Genomic DNA, 12,132 nt, shown 5'->3' with positions numbered 1-12,132 from the left:
TTTCTCCCTTTTTAGGTTAGTCTCTGCGGTTATTTCCAAGTTTCCACTTTCTCTCCATCTGCTTTTGGGGAGGGGTGCTTTTCCTGTATTCTCCCCCCCCCATCTCCATCCTCTCTCCGCCCGCAAAAGCACCTCCCTTGCCATGGCTTCTTTCTCCCCAAGTTCACCTCTCTGTGCCACGTACCTTCTGAATTCTGTGGTTCAGGTTATGCAGACTGTTGTGTTAATCCTCAGATCAGTTTTCTAGGCATGCAGGATGGTTAAGTGTTGGTCTGGCTCTATTTCATGTACTGGAAACACAAAAAAACCTTCCATGCTGTTCCACCATCTTGATTCCCTCCCCTCTTGTAGTCTTTCTTTATGGAAGCTGGTAACACTTAAAACAAGTACCAAGAACTGAACTCCACCTAGTTTTGCTGTATTCTTCTGGTTAAATAAGCCAGTAAAAGATTAATTTCCATCATCTTTCCTTTGAGAGCTCTTCCTGAAAGCAACTATAGTAAAAGGTAGTGGAAAAATTAAATTTAAGTAAAACTCACTTACTTGGGCAAATAAAACTTCTTGTTACAACTGAGAAGAAAGGTAGAACATTTCATATTCCTATATATTAGAAACACAGAAGTGTTTTCTACAATGTATATAATCATTTATTTAATAAGGTGTTTATCATTGTTGAATCACCGCATACAAGCAAAAGGAGAAAGAAAATTATGATTTTAGCAGGAACAAAATAGAATATCATTGTAATTCAATTTACAGTTGTTCTAACCTGAAAATTAAAGTCTTTTAATTTTATTTTTTAAAGTTTTTATTTATATTCCAGATAGTTAACATACAATGTAATATTAGTTTCAAGTGTACAATATAGTGATTCAACACTTCCATACAACACATGGTGTGCATCAAAAATGCACTTCTTATTCCCCATTTCTTATTTCACCCATCTCCCCCCCACATCCCCTCTGATAAACATCAGTATGTTCTCCATAGGTAACAGTCTGTGTCTTGGTTTGCCTCACTCTTTTTCCCTGCTACGATTGTTTGTTTTGTTTCTTAAATTCCAAATATGAGTGAAATCATATGATGTTTTTCTTTCTCTGATTTATGTCACTTAGCATAATACACTTTAGTTCCATCCATGTTGTTGCAAATTACAGCATTTCATTCTGTTTTACCGCTGAATAATATTCCATTGTATATATGTACCACATCTTCTTTATCCATTCATCAGTCAACAGACATTTGGGCTCACTCCATAGTTTGACTATTGTAGATAGTGCTGCTATAAACATTGGGGTGAGTTGTCCCTTCACATCAACATTTTTGTATCCTTTGTATAAATACCTAGTAGTGCAATTTCTGGGTCATAGGGTAGTTCTATTTTTAATTTTTTGAGGATCCTCCATACCGTTTTCCAAAGTGGCTGCACCAGTTTGCATTCCCACCAATAGTGCAAGAGATATTCTTTCTCCAAATCCTTGCCAATATCTGTTGTTTCCTGAGTTGTTAACTTTAGTCATTCTGATAGGTGTGAGGTGGTATCTCAAACACTTTGGGATGCAGGAAAAGCAGTCCTAAGAAGAAAGTATATTGCAATTCAGGCCAAGATCAAGAATCAAGAAAGGTCCCCACATACAATCTAAACTTACACCTGAAGGAGCTAGAAAAGGAACAGCAAACAAAGCTTAAAGCTATCAGAAGGGAAACAAAGATTAGAGAAAAAAAAAACAATGTAGAAGAAAAAAAGAAAACAAAACACCAGTAGAACAGATCAATGAAACTAAGATCTATCTACTGAAACTTGGCAGGCCAGAAAAGAATGGCGGGAAATCTTCAATGTGATGAATGGAAAAAAATATGCAGCCAGGAATCCTTCACCCAGCAAGCCTGCCATTCAGAATAGAAGGAGAGATAAAGGTTTTCCAAAACAAACAAACACTGAAGGAATTCATCACCACTAAACCAGCCCGACAAGAGATCCTAAGGGGGACTCTGTGAGTGAAATGTTGCAAGGACCACAAAGTACCAGGGACAACACTACAAGCATGAAACCTACATATATCACAATGACTCTAAACCCATATCTTTCAATAATAACACTGAATATAAATTGACTAAATGCTCCAACCAAAAGACATAGGGTATCAGAATGGATTAAAAAAACAAGACCCATCTATTTGCTGTCTACAAGAGACTCAATGTAGACCTGAGGACACCTTCAGATTGAAAGTGAAGGGAGAGAGAACTATCTACCATGCTACTGGAAGGCAAAAGAAAGCTGGAGTAGCCATACTTATATCAGACAAACTAGACTTTAAATTAATGGCTGGAACAAGAGATGAAGAAGGGCATTATATAATATTACAGGGTCTATCCATCAGGTAGAGCTAGCAATTATAAATGTCTATGCACCGACTATGGGAGCCCCCAAATATATAAAAAATTAATCACAAACATAAACAACCTTATTGATAAGAATGTGGTAATTGCAGGGGACTTTAACCCTCCACTTACAGAAATGGATAGATCATCTAGACACATGGTCAATAAAGAAACAAGGGCCCTGAATGATACATTGGCTCAGATGGATTTGACAGATATATTTAGAATTCTGCATTCCAAAGCAACAGAATATACTTTCTTCTCGAGTGCACATGGAACATTCTCCAAGATAGATCACATACTGCGTCACAAGACAGCCCTTCGTAAGTATAAAAGAATTGAGATCATACCATGCACACTTTCAGATCACAATGCTATGAAACTTGGAATCAACCACAGGAAAAAGTCTGGAAAACCTCCAAAAGCATGGAGGTTAAAGAACACCCTACTAAAGAATGAGTGGGCAAACCAGACAATTAGAGAAAAAATTAAAAGATATATGTAAACAAACGAAAATGAAAATACAACAATCCAAACGCTTTGGGATGCAGTGAAGGCAGTCCTGAGAGGAAAATACATTGCAATCCAGGCCTAGCTCAAGAAACAAGAAAAATCCCAAATAAAAAATCGACCAGCATACCTAAAGGAAATAGAAGCAGAACAGCAAAGACACCCCAAACCCAGCAGAAGAAGAGAAATAATAAAGATCAGAGCAGAAATAAACAATATAGAATCTAAAAAAAAAAACTGTAGAGCAGATCAACGAAACCAAGAGTTGGTGTTTTGAAAAAATAAACAAAATTGATAAACCTCTAGCCAGGCTTCTCAGAAAGAAAGGGGAGAGGACCCAAATAGATAAAATCACCAAAGAAAATGGAATTATTACAACCAATCCCTCAGAAATACAAGCAATTATCAGGGAATACTATGAAAAATTACATGCCAACAAACTGGACAACCTGGAAGAAATGGACACATTCCTAAACACCCACACTCTTCCAAAACTCAAACGGGAAGACATAGAAAATTTGAACAGACCCATAACCAGTGAAGAAATTGAATCGGCTATCAAAAATTTCCCAATATATAAGAGTCCAGGACCAGATGGCTTCCCTGGGGAATTCTACCAGACATCTAAAGCAGAGATAATACCTATCCTTCTCAAGCTGTTTCAAAAAAATAGAAAGGGAAGGAAAACTTCCATACTCATTCTATGAAGCCAGCATTACTTTGATTCCCAAACTGGACAGAGACCCAGCAAAAAAAGAGAATTACAGGCCAATATCCCTGATGAACATGGATGCAAAACTTCTCAACATGATACTAGCAAATCGAATTCAACAGCATATAAAGAGAATTATTCACCATGATCAAGTGGGATTCATTCCTGGGATGCAGGGCTGGTTTAATATTCGCAAATCAATCAGTGTGATACATCACATTAACAAAAGAAAAGATAAAAACCATATGATCCTGTCAATCAATGCAGAAAAAGCATTTGACAAAATTCAGCATCCTTAATAAAAACGCTCGAGAAACTCAGGATAGGAGGAACATACTCAAACATCATAAAAGCCATTTATGAAAAGCCCACAGCTAGTATCATGGTCAATGGGGAAAAGCAGAGCTGTCCCCCCTGAGATCAGGAACACGACAGGGATGTCCACTCTCACCGCTGTTGTTTAACATAGTGTTGGAAGTTCTAGCATCAGCAATCAGACAAGAAAAGGAAATCAAAGGCATCAAAATTGGCAAAGAAGAAGTCAAGCTTTCACTTTTTGCAGATGACATGATACTATACATGGAAAACCCGACAGACTCCACCAAAAGTCTGCTAGAGCTAATACATGAATTCAGCAAAGTCGCAAGGTACAAAATCAATGTACAGAAATGAGTTGCATCTTTATACACCAATAATGAAGCAACAGAAAGACAAATGAAGAAACTAATCCCATTCACAATTGCACCAAGAATCGTAAAATACCTAGGAATAAATCTAACCAAAGATGTAAAACATCTGTATGCTGAAAATTATAGAGTGCTTATGAAGGAAATTGAAGAAGACACAAAGAAATGGAAAAACATTCCATGCTCATGTATGGGAAGAATAAATATTGTTAAAATGTCAATACTACCCAAAGCTATCTACACATTCAATGAAATCCCAATCAAAATTGCACCAGCATTCTTCTCAAAGCTAGGACAAGCAATCCTAAAATTTGTATGGAACCACAAAAGACCCCGAATAGCCAAAGTAATATTGAATAAGAAAACCAAAGCGGAAGGCATCACAATCCCAGACTTTAGCCTCCACTACAAAGCTGTAATCATCAAGACAGTACGGTATTGGCACCAAAACAGACACGTAGACCAAAGAAATAGAATAGAGACTCCAGAATTGGACCCACAAATGTATGGCCAACTAATCTTTGACAAAGCAGGAAAGAATATCCAATGGAAAAAAGACAGTCTCTTTAACAAATGGTGCTGGGACAACTGGACAGAAACATGCAAAAGAATGAAACTAAACCACTTTGTTACACCAATCACAAAAATAAACTCAAAATGGATGAAGAACCTGAATGTGAGACAGGAAACCATCAAAAGCCTAGAGGAGAAAGCAGGAGAAAACTTCTCTGACCTCAGCCACAGCAGTTTCTTACTTGACACATTTCCAAAGGTAAGAGAATTAAAAGCCAAAATGAACTCTTGGGACCTCATGAAGATAAAAAGCTTCTGCACTGCAAAGGAAATAATCAACAAAACTAAAAGGCAACTGACGGAATGTGAAAAGATATTTGCAAATGACATATCGGACAAAGGGCTAGTATCCAAAATCTATAAGGAGCTCCCCAAACTCCACACCCGAAAAACAAATAATCCAGTGACGAAATGGGCAGAAGACATGAATAGACACTTCTCTAAAGAAGACATCCAGATGGCCAACAGGCACATGAAAAGATGCTCAACGTTACTCCTCACCAGGGAAATAAAAATCAAAACCACACTGAGATACCACCTCACGCCGGTCAGAGTGGCTAAAATGAACAAATCAGGAGACTATAGATGTTGGAGAGGATGTGGAGAAATGGGAACCCTCTTGCACTGTTGGTGGGAATGCCAACTGGTGCAGCCTTTCTGGACAACAGTGTGGAGGTTCCCCCCCAAATTAAAAATAGATCTACCCTATGACCCAGCAATAGCACTGCTAGGAACTTACCCAAGGGATACAGCAGCTCTGACGCACAGGGGCACTTGTACCCCAATGTTTATAGCAGCACTCTCAACAATAGCCAAATTATGGAAAGAGCCTAAATGTCCATCAACTGACGAATGGATAAAGGAGATGTGGTTTATACATACAATGGAATACTACTTGGCAATGAGAAAGAATGAAATCTGGCCATTTGTAGCAACGTGGATGGAACTGGAGAGTGTTATGCTAAGTGAAATAAGTCAGGAAGAGAAAGACAGATACCATATGTCTTCACTCCTATGTGGGTCCTCAGAAACTTAACAGAAGACCAGGGGGGAGGGGGAGGGGGAAGAATAGTTACAGAGAGGGAAGGAGGCAAACCATAAGAGACTCTTAAATACTGAGAACAAACTGAGGGTTGATGGTGGGTGGGGGAGAGGGGAAAGTGGGTGATGGGCATTGAGGAGGGCGCCTGTTGGGATGAGCACTGGGTGTTGTATGGAAACCAATTTGACAATAAATTATATTTTAAAAATAAAAAAATAAAAATAAATAAATAAAGGAATGTATAGAGCAGTGTAGCAGGCTGGAACTCACACAGGACTTGATATATTACAGTCTTGAGTCAGAATTCTTTCCTTCCCAAGAAACCTTAGTTTTCATTATTAAGGAAGCTATGGAGTATAATCTCCTTACTTAAAGTCAACTAATTGTAGATGTTAATCATAGCCACAAAATACCTAGACCAGTGTTTGACTACACAACTGAGCACCATAGCCTAGCTAAGTTGATGTGTGAAATTGACCATCACAGCCCTGCTCTTCTTATATTGACATCTGTACAATCTCCTTAAACTATTACTAATCTCAAAGTAAAGACAATAACAAAGTCGTACTTTGACATAACATGAAACAACTGAAAACACACTAACCCTTTTACCAGTAGAGATGCAAGCCCTTGGGTGATGTTCCTTCTTCTACTTGATATCTTTTAATGTAAATACTGTGAAATAAAATCAATTCATCTTATGAAACATGATATGGGGATAACAGAGGGAAGGAAAACTATATTTGTTCTATCTATCTATTGATGAATGTATACACACACACATATGCACGCACACGCACACACACACACACACACACACACACATGCACACACACCCCTACATAGAAACATGCTCATAACAAAGAAGAAATACTCATAACAATTACAGTTCTCATTTCTGCAACTGGTCAAATGGTTGTCGGTATTTATATCTACCATCTTTCATTTCCCTTTCCTCTGTGCCTAAAAAAAAAAAAAAAAACAAAACAAAAAAAAAACACACATTTGGTCATTGTTCTTTGACTAACTCATACCAGAAGGTCTGGGCCGCTAATAGTCCTGCCTGAATTGGGCTGTTGTGGTTTTCCATTGACCTAAACCACAGGCCGTGGTAGTACTAAGAGATACTGTGAGGGATCTCTTGTATTCCAGACATCCAGACACACTCTTCCTTACCTACATTGTTGAGTAACAATCTTTGATAATCACGATCAGTCACTCCAGCCAGTACAGTAACTGCCTTCCTTGACTGGTGACCCAGAGACATGAGGAGCCCAATGTGGCTGGGTGGCAGTCCTAACTCCCAATTCAATGTGTCCTCTGCTGGAAACCTTCATCCCTATGAGACTAAGGCCTCTAGGCCAGCAGAACACAATGTTATGGGAGCAGGAAGCAAACATTTTTCTAGTGGGTCCCTTTGATTCTTGGACCCTGCCTATGGGAGGAACAGGGTCATATGTTGGATACTGATTCAGAGTATATACAGCCTTCTGCAGAGCCTTGACCCAGTCTTAGAAGGTATTGCCATCTTGGGACACCTGCGTGGCTCAGTTGGTTAAGCATCTGACTTCAGCTCAGGTCATGATGTCATGGTTTGTGAGTTTGAGCCCTGCGTCGGGCTCTGTGCTGACAGCTCAGAGCCTGGAGCCTGCTTTGGATTCTGTGTCTCTCTCTGTCTCTACCCCCCCCCCCCCGCGAGTGTTCTGTCTCTCTTTCTGTAACGAAAAAATAAACATGAAAAAATTTTTTAAAGAAATAAGGTATTGCCATCTAGCTTGCAATGTAACTGAGTCTGCAAAAGGCCATTCTAGGGGCGCCTGGGTGGCTCAGTTGGTTAAGCGTCTGACTTCAGCTCAGGTCATGATCTCGCAGTCCGTGAGTTTGAGCCCCGCGTCGGGCTCTGTGCTGACAGCTCAGGGTCTGGAGCCTGTTTTGGATTCTGTGTCTCCCTCTCTCTCTGACCCTCCCCCGTTCATGCTCTGTCTCTCTCTGTCTCAAAAATAAATAAGCGTTTTTTAAAAAAGGCCATTCTACCATTCTATCAAGTCAGTTGCTTCAAGAAGGTGGAAAACATGGTGATGCCAATGAATTCCATGAGCATGGGCCCATTGCTGTGCTTCTTTTGCTATGAAGGAAGTTCTTTGATCAGAAGTAATGCAGTGTGGAATACCGTGATCGTGGATAAGGCACCTGTAAGTCCATGGATAGTAGTCTGGTCAGAATAATTGTATACACTTCCTTTCCAACCTGGGCCCAGCAGAACAGCTCCTGCAAAGAAGGATGGTGAGAAGAATAAGGTCCATTCTGCCATTATTGAGATAGTGACCAGAGAACACACCATCAACATTCACAAGTGCATCCGTGGAGTAGGTTTCAAGAAGCGTGCCACTGGGCACTCAGAGAGACCCAGAAATTTGCCATGAAGGAGATGGGAACAAAGCTGTCTGGGCTAAAGGAATAAGGAATGTTCCATACCATATCCATGTGTGGTTGTCCAGGAAACGTAACAAAGATGAAGATTCACCAGACAAGCTCTATACACTGGTTACCTTTGTACCTGTCACCACTCTCAAAAATCTACAGACAGTTGATGTGGATGGGAATTAATCATTTATTGTCAAATAAAGGTATAAAACTGGGGGAGGGGGAGAATAATTGCATGCAGGGAAGGAAAAATGTGTATCCAGAGTGTCTATTCCAGCAAGAAAAAACGTTGCCCCTTCCAAGATGGAGGCAGTCCAACATAATCATCCTGCTGCCATGCTGACCAGTCTTGGAAATGGTATCATACTGGGGGCTAAGTGTTGTTGGTCTCAGTTGCTGGCAGATTGGTCACTTAGCAGTGACCAATTGTAGCCAGGTTGGTCTTGCTGAATAGAAGTCCATGTTGGTGAGCCCATGCATCACTTCCATCCCTGCCACCATGGCCACTTTGTGGTCATCATCTACTGGGCGATGACATGGGGTGGCTGAGGAAAAGGCTGACTAGTATCCACAGAACAGGTCATCCTATCCATTTGATTATTAAAGTCCTCCCCTGCTGAAGTTACACTTTGGTGAACATTCACATGGGACATAAATGTCTTTATGCCTTTTGCCCGTTCAGAGATATCTATTCACAATACCTTGTACCCAGACCTCCCTGCCACCAGTTTTCCAATCATGCTCCTTCCAAGTCTTTGACCATCCAGCCAAACCATTGGCAACAGCCCATGAATTGTTGTATAATCGCACATCTAGCCATTTCTCCTTCCAAGAAATGTGAACAACCAGGTGTGCTGCCCCTAAGTTGTGCCCACTGGAAGGATTTATCTTCACCATCTTCCTTCAGGAATGTCCCAGAGAGGTGCTGCAGTGCTGTAGATGTCCACATTTGGGTAGTGCCTGCATATCGTGCAGAACCATCAGCAAACCAGGCCCAAGTCTTCTCTTCCTCTGTCAACTGATCATAGGGAACTCATAAGGCCATAGGTGCAAGCTTGGAGAGAGGAGCGGTGTAGCAGGAGTGGGGTCCAGGGGCATTATGGCCACTTTTTCACTTTTCACTTCTTTGTGCCTTCAGGGCCTGCTCAAGCGTGGTTACATATATACCACTTCCATTTGATGATGTCCATGCCCAACTTTATGGCTTGGTGAGTCAGATAACACCCAATTTATGATGGGCAGCTGAGGTCACATGATAATATAGTGGCCCATGTTCAAGCATCCAGTCTCTCCTAAAGCCCAGAAGGAAATCAAAAGCTGTTTTGCAAAAGGAGAGTAGTTATCTGCAGAGGATAGCAGGGCTTTGCTCCGAAATCTAAGGTCCTGTGCTGTGATTCACCTAAAGGAGCCTGCCAAAGGTTCCAACTCCAAACACCATCCCTATCTGCCACTGACACTTCAAACATCCATTGGGGCTGCTGAATCATGTGGCCCAAGTGACAAAGCGTGCACATCATCTTAGGTCTGCTGCAGAGCCTTCTCTTAATCTGGGTCCCACTCAAAATTAGCAGGTTTTTAGAACACTTGGTAAATGGCTTGAAATTATACACCCCAAGGAGGAATACATTGCCTCCAAAATCCAAAAAGACTCACGAGGTGTTGTGCCTCTTTTCCTGGCCGTAGGAAGGGACAGATGCAACAACTTATCCTTCACCTTAGAAGGGATATCTCCACATGCCTGATACCACTAGACCTATTGGAATTTCACTTAGGTGGAAGGATCCTGAATTTTTGTCAGATTTATTTCCTACCCTCTGACACGCAACTGTCTTACCAGTCAGTCTAGAGTAGTTGCTGCTTCTTGCTTACCAGGTCCAATCAGGATAATGTCATCAATGTAATGAACCAATGTGATGCCTTGTGTAAAGAAAAAGTGGTCAAGGTTCCCGTGGGTTAAATTATGATTTAGGCCTGGAGAACTGATATACTCCTGGGGTAGGACAATGAAGGAGTAATGTTGGCAAATGGTTTCTAGTGTTATTTACTAATAGTATCAAAGAAAAACCATTTTCCAGATGTTTTGGGTCTAATTGTGACTTCTAAAAAGGTGTTGATGTCTTAACCTCCAGTACCTGTGAATGTGACTCTACTTGGCAAAAGGGACTTTTGCAGATGATTAAGTTAAGGTCCTTAGGGTGGGCTCTAATCCCATATCCCAATTTGGATGCAGATCCAGACAAGTAAAGAGGGCTAGCAATATGAAAACACAGCGGGAAGATGGCCATCTGGAAGCCAAGGAATGCCCGAAGCTACCAGAAGCTAGGAGAGAGTCATGGAACAGATTTTCCCTCACAGTCTTCAGAAAGAACCAATCCTACCAACACCTTGATCTTAGATTTCTGGACTCCAGAACTATGTGACAATAAATTTATCTTACTGAAACCACCCAGTTTGTGGTACCGTGTTATAGCAGTCCCAAGAAATTAATATAATGGATCAATATCCGCATACAAAGAACCAGGGGATATGTTCGAGCTATGTAACCACATCTGCAACAGTAGCTGTAATTAGTAAACTTTACAATAATCCACTGTCATCCTCCAAGATCCATTGTTTCCTGCACGGGCCAGATAGTTGAGTTGAAAGGGGCTGTGGTGGGAATCACCACCCCTTCATCTTTCAAGTCCTTGATAGTGGCATTAATCTCTACAATCCCTCCATGGAAGTAGTGTTTCTTTTAGCAATATTCCTAGGTAGAGGCAATTCTGGTGGCTTCCCCTTGGCCTTTCCCACTGTAGTACCTCTCACTCCACAGGTCAGGGAGCGAATGTGGGGGTTCCACCAGTTGCTTTGTATGTCTACTCAAATTATGCATTCCAGGACTGTGGAAATAACCACAGGATGAGTTTGAGGAACCACTGTGACCACTGCAAGATGGACCTACACTAAAGCTCCATTGATCGCCTGACCTCACTAAGCCCCTACTCTGACTGTTGATACTGTCCTTTGATGCACAAAAGTTTTTAACTTTCATGAAGTCAAATTTGTCTATTTTTTAGTTCTGTTGCCTGTGATTTTGGTGTCACGTTAAAAAAAATCACTGCAAAATCTAATTTCATGAAGCTTTGCCCTATTTTTCTTCTAGGACTTTCATGATTTGTATATTATGTTTAGGTTCTTTTTTTTTTAAATCCATTTTGAGTTAATTTTTGTATGTAGTGTTAGGCAAGAGTCAAACTTCATTCTTTTGCACGTGGATATCCAGTTTTATCCACAACATTTTTAAAAAGACTGACCTTTCTGCATTGAATGGTCTTGGAACCCTTTTCAAAAATCATTTGATCATGCATGAGAGGGTTTGTTTCTGAGCTCTTTGTTCTAATCCATTGTTTCATACATGTGTCTATGCCAGTACCAAATTGTTTTGATTACTGTAGCTTTGTACTAAGTTTTGAACTCAGGTAGTATGAGTCCTCAAGCTTTGTCTTCTTTTTTAAGATTGTTTTAGCCATCCAGGGTCCCTTGACATTCCATCAGAATTTTAGGATGGATATTTCTGTTTCTGCAATATCATCATTGGGATTTTGATCAGGATTGTATCAAATGTGTAGATTGCTTTGGGTGGTATTGCCATCCTAATAATATTAAGCATTCCAATCCATGAACATGGAATGTCTTTCCATTTATTTATATCTTCTTTAATTTCTTTTAGCAATATTCTGTAGCTTTCATTATACAGGTCTTTCACTTCCTTGGTTAACTTACTGCCTAAGTATTTTATTCTTTTTGATGCTATTGTAAAT

General features: G+C 40.3%; 1 pseudogene; it reads left to right on the top strand.

The window, feature by feature from the left end:
* Window positions 1-8,165: 8,165 nt before the first annotated feature.
* LOC106989087 (60S ribosomal protein L31-like) lies at window positions 8,166-8,512 on the top strand (annotated as a pseudogene).
* The last annotated feature ends 3,620 nt before the right edge of the window (window positions 8,513-12,132 follow it).

Source organism: Acinonyx jubatus, unplaced genomic scaffold (assembly GCF_027475565.1).
Source record: "Acinonyx jubatus isolate Ajub_Pintada_27869175 unplaced genomic scaffold, VMU_Ajub_asm_v1.0 scaffold_47, whole genome shotgun sequence".
Classification (NCBI taxonomy): Eukaryota; Metazoa; Chordata; class Mammalia; order Carnivora; family Felidae; genus Acinonyx; species Acinonyx jubatus.
This window is presented reverse-complemented; position numbering and strand designations above follow the sequence as displayed.